This window comes from Musca autumnalis, unplaced genomic scaffold (genome assembly GCF_047663935.1).
Source record: "Musca autumnalis isolate F117 unplaced genomic scaffold, ASM4766393v1 scaffold_1, whole genome shotgun sequence".
Classification (NCBI taxonomy): Eukaryota; Metazoa; Arthropoda; class Insecta; order Diptera; family Muscidae; genus Musca; species Musca autumnalis.
This window is the reverse complement of record NW_027411644.1, coordinates 249,653,878-249,679,460: the sequence shown is the minus strand read 5'-3', so window position 1 is coordinate 249,679,460 and position 25,583 is coordinate 249,653,878. Positions and strand designations below refer to the sequence as shown.

Here is a 25,583-nt window from a genome sequence, read left to right as displayed (position 1 = left end):
TCAAATGCTGATGAAAATATCGGATCTTTCACGGCTTCCTTTGCATGGCTTAAAATGCTAATGAAATGATGGGATCTTTCACGACGTCGTTTGAACCAATGCAAAAGATGCCATGAAATCACCTTATCGCATGGAACATCTTCCTTCAAATTTATCCGGGTATGTCGTAGTGAGATCTTCTTGGAAAATGTAAGATTAAATTACATTTAAATCCGCAACTCGTATTATTCATAGCTGTAGTCGTATTTCAAATTTAAAAAATGAAAAAGGGAACTGATGAAGTTGTTTGGTGACAACTGAAACTATAGTATTCCCTACCCTTCGCCCGCAACTAATCAATTTCATATCCACTTTAAAATATTTTGTTGTTATTCAAACAATTGAATTACAACAAAATATGGACTAAAGCTGAAATAAACACAAAGATGTAAAAATGTAATCTTAAAAAACTGTAAACAGTAATGGATCAGGAAAAGGGAAATCTATTTTTCAAGTTGGCTTATGGAAAACATATAATTTCTTCGACCTATAACTAATTGCTTGCTTTTCTTTGTTCTCAAACAATATTTTACGCTTATGTCATTAAGATCATTACACAGCTGACATAATTTCCACATAAGTGGTGAATATAATTAATTCTTAAAACAATAATAATAAAATTATAGTTCACACAATCTAAATGTAAAATACGAGAAATATATTAGCTTCATGTATTTAAAGCAAACTCCACAGCCAATTGGTGGCAGCAATCTTCGATACAATGGCGTTGATTTATTTCTTTTTCACCCCACAAACGTGTTAAAAAATTAAATAGTGTAAAAACTCTGTTAATTAAATTCAGCATAAATTTCATTAAGAAAATAAAATAAGTAAAAAAAAAAAAATATCAAAAGCGAATTAAACATACTATGTATATACTCAAGCCGTTTTCCAACCATAAATTCTTTTGTAACATTTTTTATCTCTGATTTAGAGCTTCTGAAAAAAAGATCATAACACAGATTGTATTGGCTTTTTCTATTATTTATGACCATAACCCATAAAGGCAAGTAGAAAAAAGAAGTATAAGAAAAAATTAGTTTAATAATAAATAAAAACAATGAACGAAAAAAGCAAAAGAAAAATAATGTCTTAAACTTAGCACACTTTAAATATTGTAGAAAATTGGAACAATGCAGCACAATAGCATTAGATGAGATACTACTACCTGTACAAACATTGCATTATGATGATGAACGACTTTAAGACATAACATGAAATAACAATAGATGATTTTTTCCACCACCAAAGTGGTGCAAAGAAGGGAGTACCATGTGAACGAAATGAATGAAATTATGGTGGCTGGCCAGCGTTGGTGGCAGAACCAAAGGTTTTTTTCAACTAAATTTCGTTACTGTGTTATTATATTATTTAAGAAAATTATAACCATAAACATATCATATTTCAATCTAGTTTTAATGTTTATAGATTATCGTGGCAAATTGTTATCATTAGGATTTATGACATAAGATTTAAAAAAAAATTGCTTAACCTTTTTCTGAGGTGGTCTTCGATTTGAGAGTAGAAGAAAATTCAATACATTTTTTGTAATTCGTATTCATAGAAGTCTTTATAAAAAGTCCGTTTTTTTTTTGAGAATAATAAGTAGTTTTATTCCAATGGGACTAGATATTTTATGGAGCGGATATAATATACATATAATGGATATATCGTCACCAGAAATGCCCAAAGTCGTAACTAACAAAATAAAATCTTTACAGGAGAAAATGAAAAACTGTTTTATGGAATATTAATCTTATGAGGGCGAGTATTTGGGATATTATTAATCATATACGAATGGGAGAAAGTAATAAAACCAAAACCGCGAAAATGCATGGTTTTGGGATCCGTCATCAAACAAAATCTGCAATGTTATCCCATTTACCGAAATTCCATTTCTTGAATAGGATCGTTGAGGCTTGAAATTTTACAAGAACATGCATTTTAGTTGTATGTATTAGAGTTAATCAAGAAACGGGTATTTATGGTGACGATGTATTATCCAGCGTTAAAAAATAGTTCACGCTACATGTTAACCTTATAGTCCTTATTTATTTTAGAAAGTAATTTGTTAATGAAACAAACGACTTAAGACACATACATGGAAAGGAAGTTTATAATTGTTTGGCTTGTTACCTTGTTTGGAGTTGAGTTAGCCATATCCAAGGCACATTTATATAAGGTAGAAGTGACAATCAGCTGTAATTTTACTTTTTTGTAAATTTGGATTTCAAAATGTAATAGGGTCTACTCATGAAATTTGCAACTTCGAAATTTGCTACCATAAAATACTTATTTTCATCGTAAACGACTAATAACAATGACCTACGACAGTTCAGTATGCTTTTTATTTACATTTTGATTCAAATTTGTTCTATTTTAGAGGATTTTCAAAATGTTTTTCCTGAGAAAATTTTTAATATATTATTTGACATTAAATTTTCAATAAAAACAATGTTGTTCTTGTAAATTTGTTAGTTGTTGTAATTCATGCATTTACCTTATATAAATTTGCCTTGGCCATGTCCATATGTCTGTCTGTCTGCCTGGAGCGCACGACAACTATCAACCGATTCGGTCCAAAATTTGGTTTTCGAAATATTTTGTCCAAACTTAGTTTAATTTCGAAGATGGGTTTTATTGGTCCAATCCATCCGGTACCTCCCCCACTAAAGTTCGTCTGTCCGTCTGGCTGGCTGGAGCGCACGATAACTCTCGAACGGATGAACCGATTGGGTCCATATATGGCTTTCGTAATATTTTGTCCAAACTTAGTTTAAGTTCGAAGATGGGTTTTATTCGTCCACTTCTTCCGATACCTCCCCACAAAAGTTCGAAAATGTGCAGACAATTTGTGCGCACGATTACTCTTGACGGGAGTAACCGATTTGGTTCATGCTTTGCACATCGTGAAATTTCAATCAGACTTAGATGAGGTTCCAAAATGGACTCTATCGGTCCACTCCTTCGGGTACCTTCCACACAAAATTTCAGAAAAGTTTAGTTTAAGACCTGCTCTCGAATCGGTTTGATTTTTGTTGTAACAACTTGTATTCACCGCTCCCCATACAACGGTACAAGTTTCATCAGGGGCAAGTCCATACTTCCTGAGAAAATAGCCTGAAAGTTGCAAAACCCTGTCGCTCCATATAAAATTTCGGAAAGTTCAGTTCAGGACCTCCTCTCGAATCGGTTTGATTTTTGTTGTAACAACTTGTATTCACCGCTCCCCATACGACGGTAAAAGTTTCATCAGGGGCAAGTCCATACTTCCTGAGAAAATAGCCGGAAAGTTGCAAAACCCTGTCGATCCATATAAAATTTCAGAAAAGTTCAGTTTAAGACCTGCTCTCGAATCGGTTTGATTTTTGTTGGGACAACTTGTATTCACCGCTCACCGCACGAAGGTAGAAGTTTCATCAGGGGCAAGTCCATACTTCCTGAGAAAATAGCCTGAAAGTTACAAAACCCTGTCGCTCCATAGAAAATTTCGAAAAGTTCAGTTTAGGACCTCCTCTCGAATCGGTTTGATTTTTGTTGTAACAACTTGCATTCGCCGCTCCCCATACGACGGTACAAGTTTCATCAGGGGCAAGTTCATACTTCCTGAGAAAATAACCTGAAAATTGAAAAAACCCTGTCGATCCATATAAAATTTCGGAAAGTTCAGTTTAGGACCTGCTCTCGAATCGGTTTGATTTTTGTTGTAACTACTGGTATTCGTTGCCCCTATTACGACGTTAAAATTTTTTTGAGGCGCAAGTCCATACTTCCTTATAAAACTGTCCGAAATGTGTAAAAACCCCCTATGGCACCATGTGTGGTGGCTGGAGCGCACCATAACTCTCGAACGGATCAACCGATTCCGATTCCAAAATTTGACATTCGTAATATTTCATCCAAACTTAGTTTAAGTTCTTTCAGGTACCTCCCCCACAAAAGTTCAACAATCTTCGGAAAAATTGTGCGCACCATAACTCTTGAAAGGAATGATCAATTTGATCTATACTTTATACATCCTAATGTATCTAGAAGATATAGATCAGGTTCGAATATGGAGTATATATGTCCCACACAAAATTTCGGATAAGTTCAGTTTAAGACGTGCTCTCGAATCATTCTGATGTTTGTTGAAGCAACTTGCATTCGCTGCCTCCATGACGACGGTAAAAGTTTTTCCAGGGGCAAGTTCATACCTCTTTAGCAAACAGCCCGAAAGGTGTAAAAACCCCTATGTCACCATATGTAGTGCCTGGAAAGCACGATAACTCTCAAACTGATCAACCGATTTACTCCCAAATTTGTCGATCGTCATATTTTATCCAAACTTATTTTCAGTTCGAAGATGGGCAATACCGATCCTCAACTTGCGGTACTTCCTCCCAATATTTAACAAAAATTTCACTAATATCTCTGGAACGGGGCAACCAATTTGGTCCAAATCTCTCCTAATATTTTGCCCAAATTTAGTTTAACTTCTAAAATTGTCCATATCGGTCCTCTCCTTAGGGTACCTCTCCCACAAAAGTTCAACATTCGTGTCTAAATGCAGTTTAGCGTCTGTTCGAAGATCCTTTGGAAATGTATACGATGCTGTTGGTTGTGGTCCTGTTTACAGCGATATTATGTTTTCCATCGACAAGACCAGGAGACATGGCATACTGGTCGAAAAGTTATACGATGACCCACTGAAATTACTATTGAGTGCGATATTACTCCCAAAATAAAATTCTCTTCCATAATGAACTATGTCGATCCATTCCTTCGATTACCGCCTCCACAACACTTTTGAATTTTATTCCTAATCCACATTTTTGTGGGCAAGTTCAAATATCCAAAAAGTGCCACAGTACTCTGAAAAGACCCTAAGTACATTCGATCTGCCCATAGATCAAAGTTTCAATTCACATAGGCTCAGGGTATATTTCTGTTGGCAAATCCGACTGATACTTTTTTACTTTTTTTATACATACCACTTAACATTTTGACAAATTTTAATGTTGACATTTTGAGAACTCAATAAGCTACAGGTCATTTACTTGAAGATAATTAAAATGAATAATACGAAGACAGATAGATATTTCACTTTAGGGATATTTCAAATCAATCTGAGACATGTGGGAGGCATACAATAAATGAAATGGTTAATCATTTCGAAAGATATTTTGCACACAATTTATGACAATTTTTTTGAAATGGACCAAATTGGTTGATCCAGTCAAGAGTCATCCTTGTTAGTATCACTTAGTTTTATCATTTTGGGACCTGCTATTTTTGCCTAACAAAAAAACCAACCTTTACTTGACACTTGCTGAAAAATGTTTACATACAAAACAGAAAAATACCATTATATATGGCATACTAATAACATGATATGAAGAGCAAATCAAACATTTGCCGGTTAATATAAAAACTTTGACACCATATGCCGGTGAGACAAAGATAATGGCAATTGTGGTGTTGGTGGTGTGCAACAAGTGTTTGTTTTCTTTTTCTGTCTTTGTTTTTTCCTTTTGTTGTGCTCTAACATCCATATATGACAGCCAATTTAATGTATGTTCTATGTACATTTAAAGAATCGATTTTTCTTCTCCATTATTCTTCTGCTTCATCTTCTTCGCCATAAAAGAGTAACATTTAAAGGCTACAAATATAGGTTAATAGCCCGGTTTTCTTTATTTTTTCATTTTCTTTGTGGTTTTTTTTCTGCAAATGTTTGAATGTTGTTGCAAGCTTCAAAATGCATTGTTGCAACATTTGATGATGATGATGGTGATCAGCTGCAGTGGCAGCAGGCTTTAACGGCCCGCAGAAAATAAAATGAAAACTCATCAATGACTGGTGAAACAACAGCAGCAATTGCAGCAGCCTTCACAGAGAAATGGTTCATGGTATTAGAGATGATGATACTACGGCAAGTGTCTGAAGAAAAAAATCTACATTTACCATTTGCCAGCACATATATTTCGCTATGCAGAGCCAATTATTAGTAAATGTTATGTTGAAATTGCTGCCATTGCCATTGGTAGTAGTAGGTAACAACAATCACAAAAGCTCACTTAAAGTTGTATGTATAGATGGATGTTGATGTTGCCTGGCTATTCGGGGTAAACCACATTCTTACATCATTGGCATTATTAGATTAATTTAGTATTCATCTTTTTGTGTTCTATCTTCCTACTGACGACGACGACGATTGGTGTTTGTTTTGTGTTGTCCAGCTCTGTGGCTCCAATACGTTTGCTTTGCAGGTGAAGTCCTGCTCGTTTTGTCCAGCTCTTTTGTTTATTGGACAAATGTTTAACTATTGCTTTTAAAGTGAAAGACACTTTTGAATTTATAAACAACAATTATAACATGTTCTGTGCCATACGTTGTTGGTGTTGTTGCTGCTGCTGCAGTTGTGATGTTTGTTGTTCATGCAATCTTGTGCCAACAATCGTTAATGTTTTCTTTAATTTCTTGGTGTCAGTTGCTACGTTTTGACTACTGCGCTACATAGTTTACCGGTAACATATGGTTGAAGGTGGCAGGCAGGCAGAGTATGTTGTTCAATTGTCTTGGTATTTTCACCAACTAACCGCACACACTTATAGCTATATATTGATTGTCTACAGCCATAATTCTCTAAATGTTGCTGTTGCACATTGCTGCTGTATTTTTTTTTTTTTTTTTGAAAACAGTTATGTTACAACTCTACTTTACATCTGTGTATGTTGTACCAATGTGTTGAGGCATTGGAATGAGGTCTATGCTCAGTTGTTCAATGGGACAATCGCCACCAACCGCCGTTGTATTATGTGAGCTTTTTGCATTAATTTTGGCTGTGGATTATTGTTATTACTGGCTTTAGAAGTGGAATTTATTTTTTTTTTTATATTTTGCAAAAATGATTTGAAGAGTTTCTATTTGCTAAAATGATTTGAAGAGTTTCTATTTGGAGTTGCATGCTGTTGCATGTGAATAAATTATGGCCAAAAGTAGAATTTTTTCTTAAAGAAATTAAATGGCTTGATTTTTTGAAATTTTGCCTTTTTAGGGCGAAGATCATTTTTAATGATTTTTGTTAATTTTCTCGTTTAGAGTTAAGATTGATACTTGGCCACAGAAATGTATTTTCTTCATATCAAACGCTTTTTGCGCTGACTTTGAAGTTATGAGTTTTGGCTTTGAACGCTAACACGCCATGACAACATTTTTTGATATGTTTTTCAAGGACGTGGGTTCAAATCCCAGACGGGTTCAGCCTGTTTTTTATTTTTTGAAATTTTGCCTTTTTAGGGCGAAGATCATTTTTAATGATTTTTGTTAATTTTCTCGTTTAGGCTTGATATTTTAAGTTTATCATTATAGATGTTGCCCAGTATCACATTTTGCGAATAATTTCTTTCGATACTTATTGAAGCAATCAAGAATTGGTCACAATAAAATTTTCTGAGCTTTTTTTTCATTATGTCAGGAAAAACATTATGTGGCTATAGGGACGTAAAGCTTTTATTTTTCAGAATTTTTGAACATTTTTTGAAGTCACTGTAAGCTGATATTTAACTGAAAGAAGTTATAGCGCCACGGCATACCCAAAATGACATGACCGTTTGATTCTCACTTATTCTGTCATCGTATTATTACATATATATAATTTTTTTATTTATTTCACATATCATAAAAATTAAAGGTAGTTTGTGCCGGACCTTTTTCAATATTTTAATGGAATGAAAGTTATTTTAGTCATTAGCACAGAGGGGAAATGTGTGTTAAAAGTTGATCAAAAGCCCTAGAAAGCTCATTTACAGTCGGATTGATGTAAAATTTTGCACAATGCATATCTTCTGTACAAGGATTAATCCTATAGAAATTAATGAAAACCGGTCCAGATTTGGATGCAGCTTCCATATATATTCGCGTCTGATATGAGATAAAAATTCACCAAAATCACTAAAATTTGACACATGCAACCTGAACTAGCCTAAAAAAACATTGAGCCAATTTTCAAACAAATCGGTACAGATGTATATATAGTCCCATATACACATATTTGATTCCAAATTTTATTTATTGAAACTTACTTAAAATTAATTTTTCTCAATTCACACGGGAAAAGCCGCGACTATTTCTGAATAATGCAAGCATATTTGATAGGTATTGGTTTAGTCAGATAAATAAGAGCCCCGGTTATAAGGCGGAACAAAATTTAGTGTGAGTAAACCTTGCAATTCCATAAAAAAATATTTCCTATTTTAGTTAAGAAAAATTAGATTTTTTCGGAATGGCGCAAATATGCGCAATTTTTTATGATTGAATCTGATATTTGAGACTCAAGCGCATAAAACATTAGAAGAAACTATGGTCGGGAAACGACGGGGAAATAGACTTTTTCACTATTGAAATTGTAGTAATCGTAAAAATTATCATAAAAAAATTTCATAAAGAGGATATGTATCACCATTATTAAAGAGCAAAGATGTAAAATCAATCTGAAAATTTTAAATGTAAATCTTGTTCGGATACTGTACAAAAACAATAAATCTTGAAAAATTTAAATTTTCGCGAAAATAATGTCATATTAAAGTTCACCTAATTTCTTAGTTTTCGAAAATTTACTTTTTGTTTTCAGTATAACTGAATTCAATCGACTGCTGCATTGGATTGGTTAATCTTACAAAGTCGAGGATGGTTACAGCAAATGTAGAAAAGAGTCTGCTTGCCGTTTATCAACATTTTTTTCATAAAAAAAGATTTTCATATTTTGAGTTTTGAGCAACTTTAGGCCTATGTTTCCCCTCTGTGATTAGTAGGCAAAAGGTCATTCATTCGTGCAACAACAAAAAATTAAAGTGGTTTGTCGGAAACTTTTTTTTATAATAAAATGCAATGAATGTTATTTTAGGCATTTATAGGCAAAAGTTCATTCATTCTCACTACAGGAAATCATTTTTGAGAAAAAATGCCAAAAAGTCAGGAATGCCTCCCGACACCATTTCAGGACAAAATTTGAACTTTTGCAAGTAAAATTTACCAAAATCTTCTCAAAAAGTACCATTTCATAAACAGGACCTCAAGTAGTAACTTCACTAAAAATTTCAAAAAAAAAAAAACATCTCAAAAAGCCCTTAAACTTCACTTAAACCAAAATTTTGAACTTATGTGAAGAAAGTAGTGGAAGGTGTTCTTCGATATACACTTTCGTGGAACATAATGTAAGTACTTTTGACATTTTTGGCCAACAAGATACTCAATTCGTAAATATTGTAAATTCGTAAATCAGCTATTGTATTCTGTGCTGGATGATTTTTTAAGCCCGAAAATAAATTCTACCATCGTGAGAGGACTGGCGAACACAACATGATGCAACAAATGTCAAAGCAATCCTTGAGTTTATCTAATAGCCTGTTTCTCTAAGACGATTCGAATTTTCCACAAACTGCTGTTTTTGTAGAAAATTTTTGTTTGATTGAAAACAAAAGTAAATCAAATGTTTTTGAAAGAAAAAACAGAAATCGTCTTAGTGACACATACCATAAAACAGCTCCTTTTAGAAAGTTTTTTTTTTTTTTTTTGTAATTTTTTATGGCAAAATCTAATTCTGAAAAAATATTAAGATGTGAAAAATTGGACCAACTAGTTTGCTCTCTTCGAGAGTTATCGCACTCATCATTTTAGCGAAAATTTTTGAAATTTTGTGAGGAGGAACACGAAGTAGTCGGCTATCTACGAACTTTATCCAAGTTTGGACCAAATTGGTGGATCAGTTCCAGAGTACACGTGCATTCCAGCAAGACAGACGGATTGACGCTATTAAATATCCGTCCAAAAAGTGCTGGTTTCATAACCTTAAAATATCAGAATTCGTTTTTCCCCATTACAGAAGGATGGGTCAGTACTTGGGTGAGGCGATTTGAACATCTTATTGGATTGTACTGAGCAAAAAAGCCCCTAGACCATACGTCCACTGTGAAAATCGAGCCGATTTTGACTTGAAGTTTTTTATCCACAAGGCCAAAACTGCCTGAATAAGCGTTCCAATGTTTTTGCGCTATACTAGAGAGTTGCTAATTATTGATTTAGCTACAATTTATACCTTAGTGTTGGATCGAAAATCTCAACGGTTTGGCTGTTATATGCCAAAATATCCAAGAAACGTGGAGGCTCGATTTTCATCGTAACATATGGTCTAGTGAACTTTTTTGCTCAGTACAATCCCAGGAATCAGAAACGCGAAGAGCCCAATAACGTGTTTTCCTTCCATACAAATAGCTCCGGCCTAGTCAACACCCAAAGACTCCCATTTGATGTTTTTGCATTTTTTCAGTTTTTATATACATATTTTTTTATTGCTGAAAAAAGGTTACTCATGTCGTCCATTCCACTGATACCACGAAAAAAATTTTAGGGTAGTCATTTATGAGGCATTCTTCTATTCAATAGCAGCTCTTCGCACCTGATCATAACATGGGTTCCTTGTTCGAGTCTTTTGGAACTTTGACAACACTTAACCCTGACGGAGATACAAGCGATTCTTTGAAGATTCAGGGCAATAACGACGAAAGCATAGAGAATAAAATTATAGCATTCTAACAAAGGCCACAAAAACTATTAAAAACTTCAGTGCGACAGCCGTATGAAGAAGTGATCCTCAAAATTGAGACATTTTGTTGCCCATATCGCAGGAAGTGGGTGTCTCCGTGATGCATTGATATGCACACCCGCCTTGCATGTTGAAGGTCGTGGGTTCGTTCGATTCCCCCGCCAGACAACATCATATTTCAGCGGAGGCATTACTGAGGGATGTAATGTTGGCGACATTTCTACAAGTGGGTTCTTAGCACAAGCCGTTCGGGCTCAGCGATAAACTGTAGGTCCGATGTCATTGAGTTAATATGAATCGAGGTGCACTCAAAACGTACCGGTTTTGAGAAGAGAAGTTTCCCCTGTCCCTTCTGGGATGTGGAACAATTATATATGTCGCAGAAAGTATGTCTATAAAGTGTTGTAGTCGTGACCCTTGACAACACGATCTTAGAAGTGAATTCAAACTGGATTGAAGCGCAAAGGTGTTGAGAAGATATCTGAAAAAACGGATCGCAATAGTCCATCTTGGAACTGGATAAAATTTTTGGAGTCAATCCTTTCGATTGTTATCGTGCCAAACAATAATAGGTGGCCTAGGGTAGTAATTTATGAGACAATTTTATATTCAATAGCAGCATATGATCTTAACATGGTTCCTTGTTGGCGTCCTTTGGAGCTTTGACAACACGTAACCATAAGGAGAAGTGCATCCATCAAACAATTATTAAGCGGAGCAGTTATCCAATTGCTTATGGATTGATATATAAAATATTTTGTACTTAGTTAGGATAGCCACAGTGGTACAATGTTTGGCAAGCTTGTCTCGGCTTTAAAGGATCTTTTGATCGAGTTTCCGACTAAATACACATCAACATTGTCAACGGTGATTTAGAGGCCTTCGGTGTCATCTCGGTAAACATTTCCCGAGAAATTCAGCCAAGTACAACTCCTCCACAAATGATGTTGAAATATGCACTGTTCGACTTAGGGGAAAGAGACTATTTACACATCATTGACATCAAATAGAGTCGGAGTGGTCTCCTTATTGGCCTGTTTTAAAGTATAAGTAGATAGATGTGAGATATGAGTGTTGGAGGAGAAACATTCATTGTGATTCGTATGTAGCAACATTAAACGTGTTTTTCTCGAAATGACATTTGGAAACGGTGCCAACTCTAGCTCAAAAACTAATGAACCGATTGGCATATAATTTTGTGAGTTTATGAAGGACATCAGAAACTAGTCCTTCATCCATCGATTTATTTTCTTATAAAACAGTTTTTGTTAAGTTAGTCAGGATAGTGACAACGGTTAGTATGCTGTTATTGCACAGTTTTTTTTCCCTGAATATTTCAATCATGTAAAATGTCTCATCTAGTGGAGACGTACCATGTTCCGCAGGCTGTTCGGTCTCGGAGACAATGAAGGGATCACATACCAATGAGCTAAAAACTAGAATAGAACTGCGCTCTTTGATTTGAAGAGTAGTCTACCCCGCTTGATTCAGGGATGTTTGTGGGAAAATAGGTTTTAGTCAAAGAGTGACAATAAACCTTTTCTGATGACGTCGACGTGGAATATATCATTCGTCTCCATGACCTTGTGTTCTTACTCATGGCGGCTCTAATACAGAGAGGCACTACCTAATCCTTTGGAAATGCTGTAACCCCATAATACTTTCAATGTATTTGAGCTGCACTCCCTATATAAAAAGTTCCAACATTTTAGTTCCATTAAACCTGTGTCTTCATTTTATTTCATCCTTTACAATTTCTTCTTAAATTCAGTTTTATATTCAACAAAATAATTAACATTTTCCTTTAAAAATACTTTAAATTAATTCTTCTCATTTCTTCTCTTCTTTACAGATTATATCGCTCAAACAATACACATTCTAAAAGGTAAGCATTTTTAAAAAAGCATAAAATCCAATCACGTAATTTTCGCCCCAACCCCTCAAAGAAAAATTAATACCAGTGGCACGAAATTCTAAATGTCTATCAAAATGTCAAAAAAGAAAAAAAAAACTCACGTGACTTCAAAACCAACAAAACATGGTTGGCCAAAACAATTAAAAAAACAAAGCAAGCGATTCAATAAATTCTTCTACTGCACTTGGAAATGCATTAAATTAAATCACCATTTCTCTTAGGCTCCGGGCAACATAGAATTCCAATAACATAAATTTCTCTTTTGGCTAATTGTATTTAATTAAACTTTCAATGCCAGACACAATAAATAAATAAAAAAAAAACAAAAACAAAATAACATTACAGACAAAAGAGGTGGCACGCACAAGCTCAATGACATTGGGGACATCATCTGGAAATCACAAAGACAAACATAAACATGAATTGAATTCAATTCAATTCAAGCCATGGAAAACTCAAAATTCTAGACAACGTTCAAGGTAAACATCATCAACAACAACAGTTGCTGGTGTTTTTCTAACAAGAAGAAAAATCATAACACATAGTCAAGGTGGTGGTGGTGGTAATGCCTTTTGCCAAAGAAAAAGAAAGTGTCAACTCATGTTCACGACGACATTGAGGCTGAGTGGCTGGCTGGCTGGCTGGTTGGCTGGCACACGCAAAACAATAAAAAGACGTTTTGTTATTTTGGTTTTCAGAACAGTAAAAAAACCAGACACAAAATCATTTAACCAAACATGGTACCAGAACTACATTGCTAAGGCTTTTGTGCAGCGAAAGGCGAGAAGGAGGAATTTAATACAAAAAGCCTAATAAAAAGACATGAATTATGATTTGTGCCGTGAAACTTGTTTGTCATAAAACCCAAACATAAAAAAACCATGTAACAAAAGCGTGACAAAAAAAAAAAAACTGTAACACTTTTGCAAGATTCTTGAAGAAAAAGGGAAACTTTAAACAAAAGACTTAAGCAACAAACTTGTTGCCATTTCGAATGAACTCTATTAATATAAACAAATTTCACTTTTGTTTTCTATACAAAATACATACATAAAAATTGAAACTGATGTGAAGCAAACAAAAAAAAATCGCTCACAAATCAGAGCAAATCACAGCAGACAACAATTGTTGCTAAAACAAAGTCTTCTTCTACGTCTGTGTCACTGTTAAGCCCTCATCAATTGTTTTAAGTTTTATTACAATTGTTAAGTGATTTATGATTGTTGTTATTTGTTGTCATTTACCATTATCTTCAACTTCAATTTCGTCTTTTCCTTTATTACTTTTGACAATGTCATGTTCATCATTAAACAACACAAAACAAAATCCCTGTAATCTTCTTTCGTTTATCGGTCACAAAGCTCAAGACTCAATTTCAATAACAATAGCAACAATAACAACAATGTTACATACAACGGATTTACTTTCACAACAGTACAGCTCATCAATGCATCGTGCATATGTACATTCACACAATGTCAATTGCACTACATAGTTGTCAACAACATATTTTGTTGCTGTGAAACAAAACTATAACAAAACGGTATTTCTTCTTGATGGGAGGAATTTGAGGGCAATGAAACAGTAGGAGTTGTAGCTCCAACCATGTGTGATGCAAATCATTTGCTTAATGTTTATTTTTTTGTTTTGTTTTAAATGATAAATGATGTGGTTGTCGATAAACTAGCAGCTTAAAACTTGCATGGTAAATTGATTTATTTTTTTCTTCTTTGGAGAAATGTGGGTAGTACTCGAAAAAAAAAATACTTTCGCTTTTCAAATGCTCGTAGAAAATTATTCAATTTCCAATTTTTCAGTGATATTTATGAGAAAATGGGAGTAACATTGTTTCACCACTAAGCACTAGTTGCGTCATATTTTAAATTGCCGCTAGCATAAGGGAAAGGAGGAAGGCGGTGGAATAGAGGCGCCAAATACTCTTAATGTTGAGTAATAATAATAATAATGTGTAATGTGGAGTAAATTAGGGTAGTTGATCATATTTCTTTCGTCATCAAAGCCACAAGGTATTTTATAACTAATAAAAAGGTCAAAAGAAATGCACACCAATTTTCCCAAATAGTTGGAATTTCAAAAAAATTGTGAATATGAAAGAATTAAATTTTCCGGAAACTCAATAAAAACAAAAATATATCTGATAGACTTAGGGCCATTATTATACGTGTTCTTTTATTATCTGATGGATTTGAAAACGCAAAATAAACCAATTTGGAGTCATTAAAAACATAATTCTTACATTGAAAGTTAATGCAAAGAAGCTCCTCCTTGAAATCCAACCATCACTTTTAACTTTACGTTAACCGGAACGCAATACATCCGTTCGGTAAATTCAAAATATTACAAAAGAATACTCATAATAATGGGGGTTAGAATTTTAGCTTGGGGCATGACATAACATATACATTTGCATGTATACTGCAAGTTCGAGGCAAGATAATCATCAAATTTTTAAGCGAAGAGTTGTTAGACCCTCAGCGTAGTCCTTGCTTATTTTTCCCGGAACTTTACAAGTGATGTCGTAGAGAAATTTGTCCCCTATCATTTAGTTAAAATATAATCAGTTTGTTCTAGGGATAGGTAAGTCGACTTTCGATTAATCGACTTTTGCAGTCAAAAGTCTAAAAATCATAGTCGACTGTTGTCTGGAGGGAAAATCCCATAATCGATTATCTTGTGATCGATTTTAGAGTTTGCCTATGGATTGTTGATTTGGCGGTTTTACAGTTTCAAAAGAAAACTCAAAAATCGACAAATAGACGATTATAATCGATTTTCTGCGGTTATGAAAAAGTCGAAAGTTGAGTTTTAAGACAATTGAAATAAACGCCAGACCGAAAAATCGCATTTCTAGTTTTAGACCAAAATCGAAAAGTCGAAAAAACGATTATTGCTTTCCATTACACATCCCTAGTTTCTTTTCTTTGTTCTAATAAGAAGACTCCTTTTTTCCCTTTTAGGATGATTTTGTTTAGTTAATCAGGATAGCGAGAGTGGTACCAATGTTAGCATACCTATCCTGCACACAAAATATCGACAGTTTTTCCATCAGAGGTTGACACCATAGTGTAATGGTTAGCCACCCTTGGTTTCGATTCCCAGGCCAATAAATTCAACGATGGCAAAAGCCATCATCGTACAAGAGTTTTTGTTAGATAAGCTGTTCGGACTGGGCGATAAAAAGAAGACCATAAATATATAGCTAAATATACAGCTAAATATAGAGTCGGACCGCACTCATTGACACAAGAGTATTCTCTCCTTGTTTTTCAAGTGATGTTCGTGGGAAAAATTTTGTACGTTGCACCTCTCAACCTTATATTGGAAACGTATGATAGGCAAGCTGTTCGTTCTCGTAGATAAATAAGGGGTTACCCAACAATGTGCCAGAAAATAGAATGGAACTGCACTCTTTGTTATTGAAGTGCAATCTCCACTGGTTGATGATGCTTTTAAAGATCGCCAACGACTTGTTTCGTCATCTGAGGCATATTGGGTACTAGAAACTGTTCTCGAGGACTCTCCACCAGATCCACTGAATTTACCAAGCCTTCTGTAATACATCGCGCCTAACATATCTACTTGCCACTCCACAATCTAAGACGGTAATACTCAGGTATGCTTTCACAGAGGACAGAAACCTCTACATGCTCCAATCAACATTTTCCACAAAAGGCCAAACCAGGTGTCATTGACATTCTGTAGGTTCCCCATTATATCTACTGGTCATTTCACTTTCCGTAACCTATGAACGCTTCCGATAGCACTCAGCTATGTTTCCACGATCGATGGAAAGCTCAACATCCAAATAAAACTCCCTCCTCCCTCAAAAAAAAATTTAAAATTTAAGACCTTTTAGGTGGCCGCCAGGTAGCTTTATAGACGGCCAGAAGTAGAAGTCTTTTTGGATGACCGGAAGAATAGTCCTTGTTGCCGGAAGGGGGTCTTCATAGACGACCAGAGAAAAACCTTATAGTTGAACGGCTGGTAGTTTTTATAGACGATCAAAAGGTGTTTTTATATATGATCAAAGAGAGTCTTTACAAACGGCCAGAAGGGTGTCTTCATAGGCGACCAGAAGGTAGTCTTTGTTGACGAATGGAATGGAATGCTTATAAACGAATCTTTATGGCCATTTTCTCTCAGACGATTCGAATTCAAATTCGTTCGAAGTACTACCAAACTCCTGTTGTAGATAACTTTTGTTGGATTTAAAATAAAAACAATTCAAATATTTTTCAAAAAACGGAAGTTTGGTAGTAGTCAAACAGGACAGTAGTCTTTAGAATATGTACGAATGGAGGTAGTTCAGAAGTGTAAGTATTTTTGGATGACCGGAAGATAGTCTTTGTTGACGGAAGGGAGTCTTCATAGACGGCCAGAGAAAGTCCTTATAGTTAACCGGCTGGTAGTTTTTATAGACGACCAAAGGGAGTTTTTTTAAAGACCATCAAAGAAAATCTTTACAGACGGCCGGAAGGGTGTCTTTATAGGTGACCAGAAGGTAGTCTTTATTGAAGAAGGAAATGGAATTTTTATAAACGACCAGAATGGAGGCTTAATAGGCAACTAGAAGGGAGTCTTTATAGACGAGCAGAGGTTGTTTTTTAAGGAGAACAGGAGGGAGTCTTTATAGATTATCAGGGCGGAGCCTTTATAAACTGAAGCAGTATTTATAGGGGTATTTAAATACGACCATAAAGAAGTCATTATACACCACCACAAGTTTGTTGCCTTTAAAATATGGTACGAACGGAGGTAGCCTTTAACATTTGGAACGGAACTCTATATTATTGCTGGAATTTTTATACCCTCAGCATTTATGCCAACGAGGGTATATACACTTTCATACGGGCAAAATGTGCCTCATCGAAATAATTGTTCTAGACCCCAAGTATGTTTGGAGTCGATTTAGCAATGTCCATCCCTCTGTCTGTCTGGTTGTTGCGCACGATAACTCTCGAACGGATCAACCGATTCGGTCCAAAATTTGGTCTTCGTAATATTTTGTCCAAACTTAGTTTAAGTTCGAAGATGGGTTATATCGATCTACTCCTTCCGGTACCTCCCCCACAAAAGTTCGAAAATGTTCGGAAAATTTATGCGCTCGATAACTCTTGAAATTAGTAACCGATTTGGTCCATACTTTACACATCGTGAAATTTCTACCAGCCTTACCTGTGGTTCCAATATGTACTCAATCGGTCCACTCCTTCGGGTACCTCCCATACAAAAGTTCGGAAAAGTTCAGTTAAGGACTTGTTTTCGAATCGCTTTAATTTTGTATTCAATGCACCCCATACGAGGGTACAAGTTTCATCAGGGGCAAGTCCATACTTCCTGAGAAAATAGCCTGAAAGATGCCCTATGAGACCGTGTGTAGTGGTTGGAGCGCAAGATAACTCTCGATCAGATGTGCCGATTCCGTTAAAAAATTTGGCTTTCGTAATATTTGGTCCAAACTTAGTTTAAGTTCGAAGATGGGTTTTATCGGTTCAATCCTTCCGGTACCTCCTCCACAAAAGTTCGAAAATGTTCGGAAAATTTATGCGAACGATAACTCTTGAAGGGAGTAACCGATATGGTCCGTACTTTGCACATCGTGAAAAATATACCAGGCTTAAATGAGTTTTCCAATATGTACTCAATCGGTCCACTCCTTCGGGTACCTCCCACACAAAATTTCAGAAAAGTTCAGATTGCGATCTGCTCTCGAATCACTTAAATTTTTGTTGGAGCATCTTACATTCGCTGCCTCAATTAAACAGACCGAAAGGTGTAAAAAAACCCACCGCACCATATATAGTGGCTGGAGAGCACGATAACTCTCGAACTGATCAACTGATTTGGTCCAAAATTTTGCCTTCGTCATATTTTGTCTAAACTTAGTTTCAGTTCGAAGATGGGCAATATCGGTCCACAACATACGGTACTTCCCCACAATATTAAAAAAATTTCACTAAATTGGTATGCACGATACCTCTTGAACGGGCAACCAATTTGGTCCACACGTTGGATAATATTTTGTTCAAATTTAGTTTTACTTCTAAAATCTCCCATATCGGTCCCCTCTTTAGGGTACCTTTCCCACAAAAGTTCAACATTTGTGTCTAAGTGCAGTTTACTTTTGTCAACTTTTGTCTGAACTTATACTTTATAATTTTGAGTTTTAAAGTTACCGATTTTTGTCGGTAACTCACAAAATTAGATAGAGTGCATTTCTCTGGAAGGAAGGTAACCGTCCGATTTTCCGGTATTTCCTAAGAGAAAAATCTTCGAGCAGAAAATTGTCAATAGAGGGCTGTGGCTAAATCGCCATAGAATAATATTTTCCGTTGAATGCCTGAATGTTGCATATAGTCTTCTGTAGAGGTTGAGTAAAGCTTCTTCCAGGATATTTTCGATATTTTCAATATTCCCCAATTTATGTTGGATGTAACTACTTACAAGGCTTTTCTATGTTTGTGGTGAAATATTGGTTTTGGAACCAAAAATCCGTTTCAGATAATTTGGAGTAGGTATAACTGTAACCGTTGGTTTATCTGGCTGGCTGTCGCTACGATAACTCTCGAAGAGATGAAGTTATTTGGTCCAAACTTTGTACTTCGAAATAATTCTTCCAAGTCTAGATCAATTTCGAAGATGTACTGATCACTCCACACTTTCGGCTACTTGCCCCTAAAAGATCAAAATGCTTCGCTTAACTGGACCTTAAGGTCGTTCGAAAATGAATACTGCAGTTAGAGTTTGTGGTCGTGATTACCATAATCAAAGTTTTTCGTGAAGAAGTCCATACTTCTCGCTCAAATTACCCTTTAACTCAAAACAACCCTACAGTTCGACAGTGTTCCCGTTAGGGAAATTTTGTTTGTCACAGAAAGTCCTGGTAGTCCTAATTACCACGAAATAATGGGGAACTCAATAATTCCCAGTGCCTCGTAAAATTACCAAAAACGCTTTCCTTTCCTTTAAATAAACAATTAAATTACTAAAAACGCTTATTCCTTAAAAAAACAATAAATTTACCAAAAATGATTATTCTTTTAAACAACAAAATACTCTTTTTTATTACCATTCTTATTCTTGGAATAAGTATTATATTCGCGCAGGCTCAAGAACACATCAACAATGAACTATAAAATTCATAACAATGCTGAGATACCCACACTCCAAATACACTATTATAATCAAAATGCTATCTAAAGGCTATTGATTGGCAAACTTCTTCGACACCTTCGACTCAGAAAAAAAAAATGGAAGAAAAAACAAATATCCTCTACATTGTGTTCTTTCATTTGGAAAAGTTTTCAAATCCAGCACAAAACTAGATCAAACTTCACTTGTTATGTGAATGTAATAACACCACACAATCCATACGAATTACAATACAAGTTTTGTTTTTGGTAACATCTGATGTTAGATAATATCTCCTTTCACAAAAAAAAAAATACACAACATAATTTTTCAATTACAAATCATTAAAACAGTTGAATGGTTCTGGTTGCATACTCCACACGGTTTGCTGTATGATTATTAAACAACAAGAATAGCAGCAGCAAAGAAACAAGTATTGCAAACAAGTGTGTTGTAGCTATAATTTACATTTCAAAAAACTGTCTTAAGAAGTCAATGACTTTTCAAAGTCATTCATTGAGAAGGTGAAACAATTGTAACAACTGTTAAATACTTCATTCTTTGTTGTTTTTGTTTTTTTTGCTCATTCACTCAGAAGAAAGCAAATCAAGTTTGTGTCTTAAGTCTTTTGTTTTGCAAGGTGAGAAAATTATAGCAAGTGTTTGATTAGATTATGTAGTTGGATTGAAGAAAATCAAGTTTTTTCGATGTTGTTGTTGTTCTTGTGTGCAATAATTTACTAGGCCATGCTTACACAAATATTTATTACAATCTTTTTTAATCTATAAAAGAAAAATCTCTTAATGCCGCAATTGGTTAACAGTTTTATTATGATCATCAGGGGGGGGGGGGTACCTGAAACGAAATGGTCCATAAAACCATCACGAGTGAAATGTGGTATAAGTTATTATGAGCTTGCTGTTTTAATAGATACACAACACATACATACGTTTTTCTACTTTAAACCCTAGTGACTGACGTTTCTTCTCCTAAAGGTCTTCTGTAGATGAAAAGCCTTTAAAGGGGCCTTTTATTGATTCAAAACTTTATGAAGGATTTTATTAAATGACAGTCTTTTATAGAACTGTTTTTTTTTCTAGGGGCTATGCAATTTTCTTCTAGAGGTCTTTGAAGTACAGGTAGCATAGAGTATGACGCAAAAAATTCAAGTCAATCGTAGCAAAATTTGCTGAGATATGACCGTTCAAAATGAATGTTGCAATAAAGCTTTAATTTATAACAAGTTTCTTAACAATCGGCTTTGTAAATAGTGTCATATCCTAGATAAACAAAACTTGTGTTCAATTACCACCACGTCACTTATTTAGCCATCAATCATAAAGCAATTTATTAACAAAATATCCCCACCACAGTGCCACTCGCACACTCAAATTAAAGTAATAAACACTGAACAATCTTTTGTTAAATGTCGAAAACTCACGCTTACATTTCCTGTAATACATTAATGCCAAACAATTGAGAGCAGCAAAATCCTGTTTCAAACACACACAAACCCTCCAACAAATAAGCCTTGACATTCAATAGCTTTACTGATTGCCACAATAGACCACAACTGCTTGTAGTAGAACCATCACATATTCAAAAGCTTGGCAATTTCTCTATCATCATCTGGTGGTTGATGGTGGTGGCAAATAGAGCGGCGGTATTTCTTTCTTTCGAAGCATATTGTGCAGGTATACAACAACAACTTAATCACATAATAAATAATATCGCCAGAAATACTCAAAACACACTTTGCCATAGAGGAGGCTAAATGCAGCCAAATTGAATCTTAAACTATTTGGGAAAATAAATGCCATAGAAGAAATTGTGGCACTTTGATTTTGCGATGCATTCAAATTAACTAAATCCCGCTTACAAAATTGTAATAATCAACAGCTATAAAAAACAGCTTGGCATATGATGAAGTATGGAAAGATGGTGAGATGAAATCTGACACCAACCGAAACAAACCTGGCCTGCATGCCTTCAGTGTAACCAATCAACCAATAAACCTTGGGCACAAGTGAGTTTTAGGGGGGTTTCATTGGGAATTGATGAGTGAGAGAGAGGAAAAGGTGTAGAATTCAAGGCGACAATTGAAAATAGAGACACGTACCATCAACATAGACAGTTGCACAATTTAGATATGTGAATATTAAAAATTGTAAGGTATTAAAGTACATCAACACCGTTTGCTTTTTTCCCGCAATTGCTGCACAATGGGATGGAGATGTTTATACTGAATAAGAACATATTATAAATCTTTTTTCTTGGATATTTGCAAAACGATAAAGGAAAAACTTAGCGAAAATTTCCTTCAAAACCGGAATAAAAGGAAAAGACGTCACAATATCACCTAGAAGTGCACTAATTTCGTTTGGGAATTTATAGTTGGTACGAGTTTAAAACATCTGGTCCCCAATATCAATCACCCTGGTGGATGAACGGCTTACTACAATTCAAATAAAAGCTAGATTTTTCAACATTCAACAAGCACGAGCAGACCAATGACATATTTTCCAGTTCTTAAAGACACATGACTAATGTTCTGGCTTTGACATTAAAATTATTCTAGGAAATTTTTTAAGGGAAAGACATTCTCCATCGCCCATCGATAGGAAATTCAGTGTCCTCAATGAAACAAAGGACAACGGAATGAGGCTCATAGGCTACGCAGTGGCAGAAACGTGGTAGTTAGCAGTACCAGATTTAGGCATATCGACATTCATAAGAAACCAAATTAATCAGATTGTAATCGATGGAAGACATTCAACCAACGCGCCGGATTACATCTTTGTTGCAGTGATGGTGTGTAACGAATTAAACGTAACAAAAATATGCAAGATAGCCACAGCATATTGCACTGGTCCAATTCCTTAATGAAAGTTCTTCTCTTTCCGATAAGATATCTGCACAGTGGCAAAGTATTGTCCACTCCATAAAAACAGCCGAAAATACATAATTACAGCCTGTTTCTGTATGTCGAAGAAACACGTCCGAATTCTTGTGTGTTTTTCAAATTTGTTTTTTGTTTTGAAGGAAAAGCAAATGTAAAATTATTTCAAAAACTAAAGTTCGGGCGTGTTTCATTCGCACACATTCTTCTTTCGACATACAGAAACTGGCTGTTATACATCTGATGCCTCAACCAAGAAACCCATGGTATGACCAGGAGTTTCGTGTTGCCACACCCAGGGGAATACGTCGCATAGGGTCAATCACATAGCCTATGACATAGGGCCAATCTGCAATCAGCAGCAACTCGTAGCGCATGAGAGAAGTATCGGGAGAAAGGAAAAGGAGAACCGTATATACCACAAGAAAAATAGTGAAATTGTAAAGAGGAAGTGTGAAAAAAGCGAGAGGTAAAGGAGCCAAAATGAATTTCGAAATGCTACTGACGTGTACGAGAAAGATATCACAGATCCAATCCCAAAAGTTGGTATTGACTTTATATCGCTCGGCCAGGATGAGGTCGAGGTAGCAGTAAACCAGCTGAAGAATAATAAACGCATATCCGTTAATGAAAATGTGAGCATCATATGTCGCGTCCACAAGAATGGACATAAGACTGTGTTCAAACTATAAGGACATAAGTCTGCTTCCTATAAAATAGTGTCCGGAATATCGAGTGAGCGAATTAAGCCAATGGTCACGGAAATAAATGGACCATAGAAAGGCGGCTTTTGACACGGAAAAAGCACCCTTAAACCGATATTTATCTTGCGGCAAATCCTGGAAATTTCCCAAGAGATGCAGAGCGATACCTACCATTCTCCTTCAAAGCCCCATACGTTTAAAGGAATTTCAAGCCATGTCTGAATTTGGCATTCCTTCAATTATCATTCGGCTTTCTAAAATGACATTGTCTCATAGCAGACCCTCAGTTAAAACAGAAAAGAACCTTTTCAAACAGTTAAGTACTAAAAGAGGTTTACAACAAGGATACATAATTTCGGGAATTTTTATAGAAAAAAGTATCCGTCGGCCTTGTAGACAATGATATACCATCAGCCCTTGTAAATTGAGCCTTTTATCAATGGACAAATGAAATGCCGGCAACACAGCCGATATTTTTTCCATAAAAATTATGTATTTAAGATGTTTTTATAATTTTGTCGCCTTCCTTGGACGTATGAACTCAGAGGTGTAGACAGAAATGCATATCATTTCGGGGAAGCCCAGAGGACAAAATACATTCAAAGGTATTTCAAGCCATGTCAGAATTTGGCATTTCCTAAAGGAAATGGCATTGTCTGATACCTGACCCTCACTTAAAATAGGAAAGAACCTTTTCGAACAGTTTAGTACCAAAACAGGTTTCAAACAAGGAGACATAATTTCGTGAATTTTTATAGAAACAAGTATCCGTCGGCCTTGTGGACAAAGATATACCATCAGCCTATGTAAATTAAGCCTTTCAAAAAATATATATTTAAGATATTTTTAGAATTTTGTCGCCTTCCTTGGACGTATGAACTCAGAGATGCACATCGACACCAATTTGGGGATGCCCAGGGGACAGAATTTTAACTTTTGTGACTTAAATATACACAAAGAAGTCTTAGAAATTAATAATTCGGCCCTTAGATAAGTGTTGTATAAACTTACCGCCACAAATATCGAAGCTTTTGTGGTGTTTATCTTAACGATTACGTACGTTCGGATTGCTGAACATTTTAGTTTGGATTATAACGCGAAAGTGTTGAACTTTTGTGGAGTAGGTACCTGTCGAAGTGGAACGACATAGTCCATTTCCATTTTCAAATTACCTTTTAACAGCCCTTTACAGCATTTATCCCAAAAAATTGGAACTTTTCTGAGGTATGTAAATGAAGATGTTTTTCGATATAGACCCTTCAAACTTTACAATGTGCATGGTTTCGGCCAGATAGGAAACTCAATTGTAAGTTGCTGTGCTCATTGGTCATTTTAGTTGAATCCGACAGAGTTTTTAGAGTCCAAGACATGCCAAGACATGAAATGCATATCGACACCAAATTGGGGAAGCCCAGGGGACAGAACTTTAACTTTTGTGAGTAAAATATACAAAAAGAGTCTTAGAAATTAATAATTCGGGCCCTAGATACATGGTGCATAAACTTACCGTCAAAAATATCGAAGCTTTTGGGGTATTTATCTTAACGATTACGTACGTTCCGATTGCGGAACATTTTGGTTTGAATTATACCGCGAAAGTTTTGAACTTTTGTGGAGTAGGTACCTGTTGAAATGGAACGACATAGTCCATTACCGTTTTCAAATTATCTTTTAACAGCCATATACAGCCTTTATCCGAAAAAAATCAACTTTTCTGAGGTATGTAAATGAAGATGTTTTTCGATATAGACCCTTTAAAATATTGTAGGTTTGAAAGGAATTTTACGATGTGCACAGTTTCGGTCAGTTCGGAAACTCAATTCGTAAGTTGTTGTGTTCATTGGTCATTTTAATTGAGTCTGACAGAATTTTTTAGAGCTTTTTTTTTGCCCAAGTATAGTCTTGCCCCGTCTTAATAGGTGCCGCGAAGACAAAATCCATGTCATGCACTTAAACTGCATTTTTGTGAAATATTTTAAAAGGAGGAACGAGTGGGCCGATTTTCGAATATAAACAAAGTTTGGACAAAATATTACGAGATCAAAAGTTTCTGTTGAACCGTTCGGGAGCTATCGTAGCAAATAAACGGATAGGCAGGGTTATATCGACTCCAAGTTGTCTGAAATTAATTTCGTCCAAACCCTATTTCGACTAGGCATATTTTTATATACCCCCGCAAGCTTAATGGGAGAAATCTTCTCTTGTCTCTTTAACGTTTTTTGTTGTTTTTTAATCAAAATATCCTGACTTTTATTTATAATAAATAAAATATGCTTTCCTTTCCATGCC

General features: G+C 35.3%; 1 protein-coding gene and 1 long non-coding RNA gene across 3 annotated transcripts in view; one reads left to right on the top strand and one right to left on the bottom strand.

Moving 5' to 3' along the window:
- Window positions 1–25,583, top strand: part of LOC141391178 (uncharacterized) — a 115,474-nt gene that overhangs the window by 60,275 nt on the left and 29,616 nt on the right. For both annotated transcript variants that reach the window (XM_073964086.1, XM_073964087.1), the window contains one exon: window positions 12,477–12,509. The gene's annotated coding sequence lies outside the window, so the exon portion shown is untranslated. The remainder of the gene's footprint in view (window positions 1–12,476; window positions 12,510–25,583) is intronic.
- Window positions 1–25,583, bottom strand: part of LOC141391179 (uncharacterized) — a 104,930-nt gene that overhangs the window by 50,794 nt on the left and 28,553 nt on the right. The window lies entirely within an intron of this gene.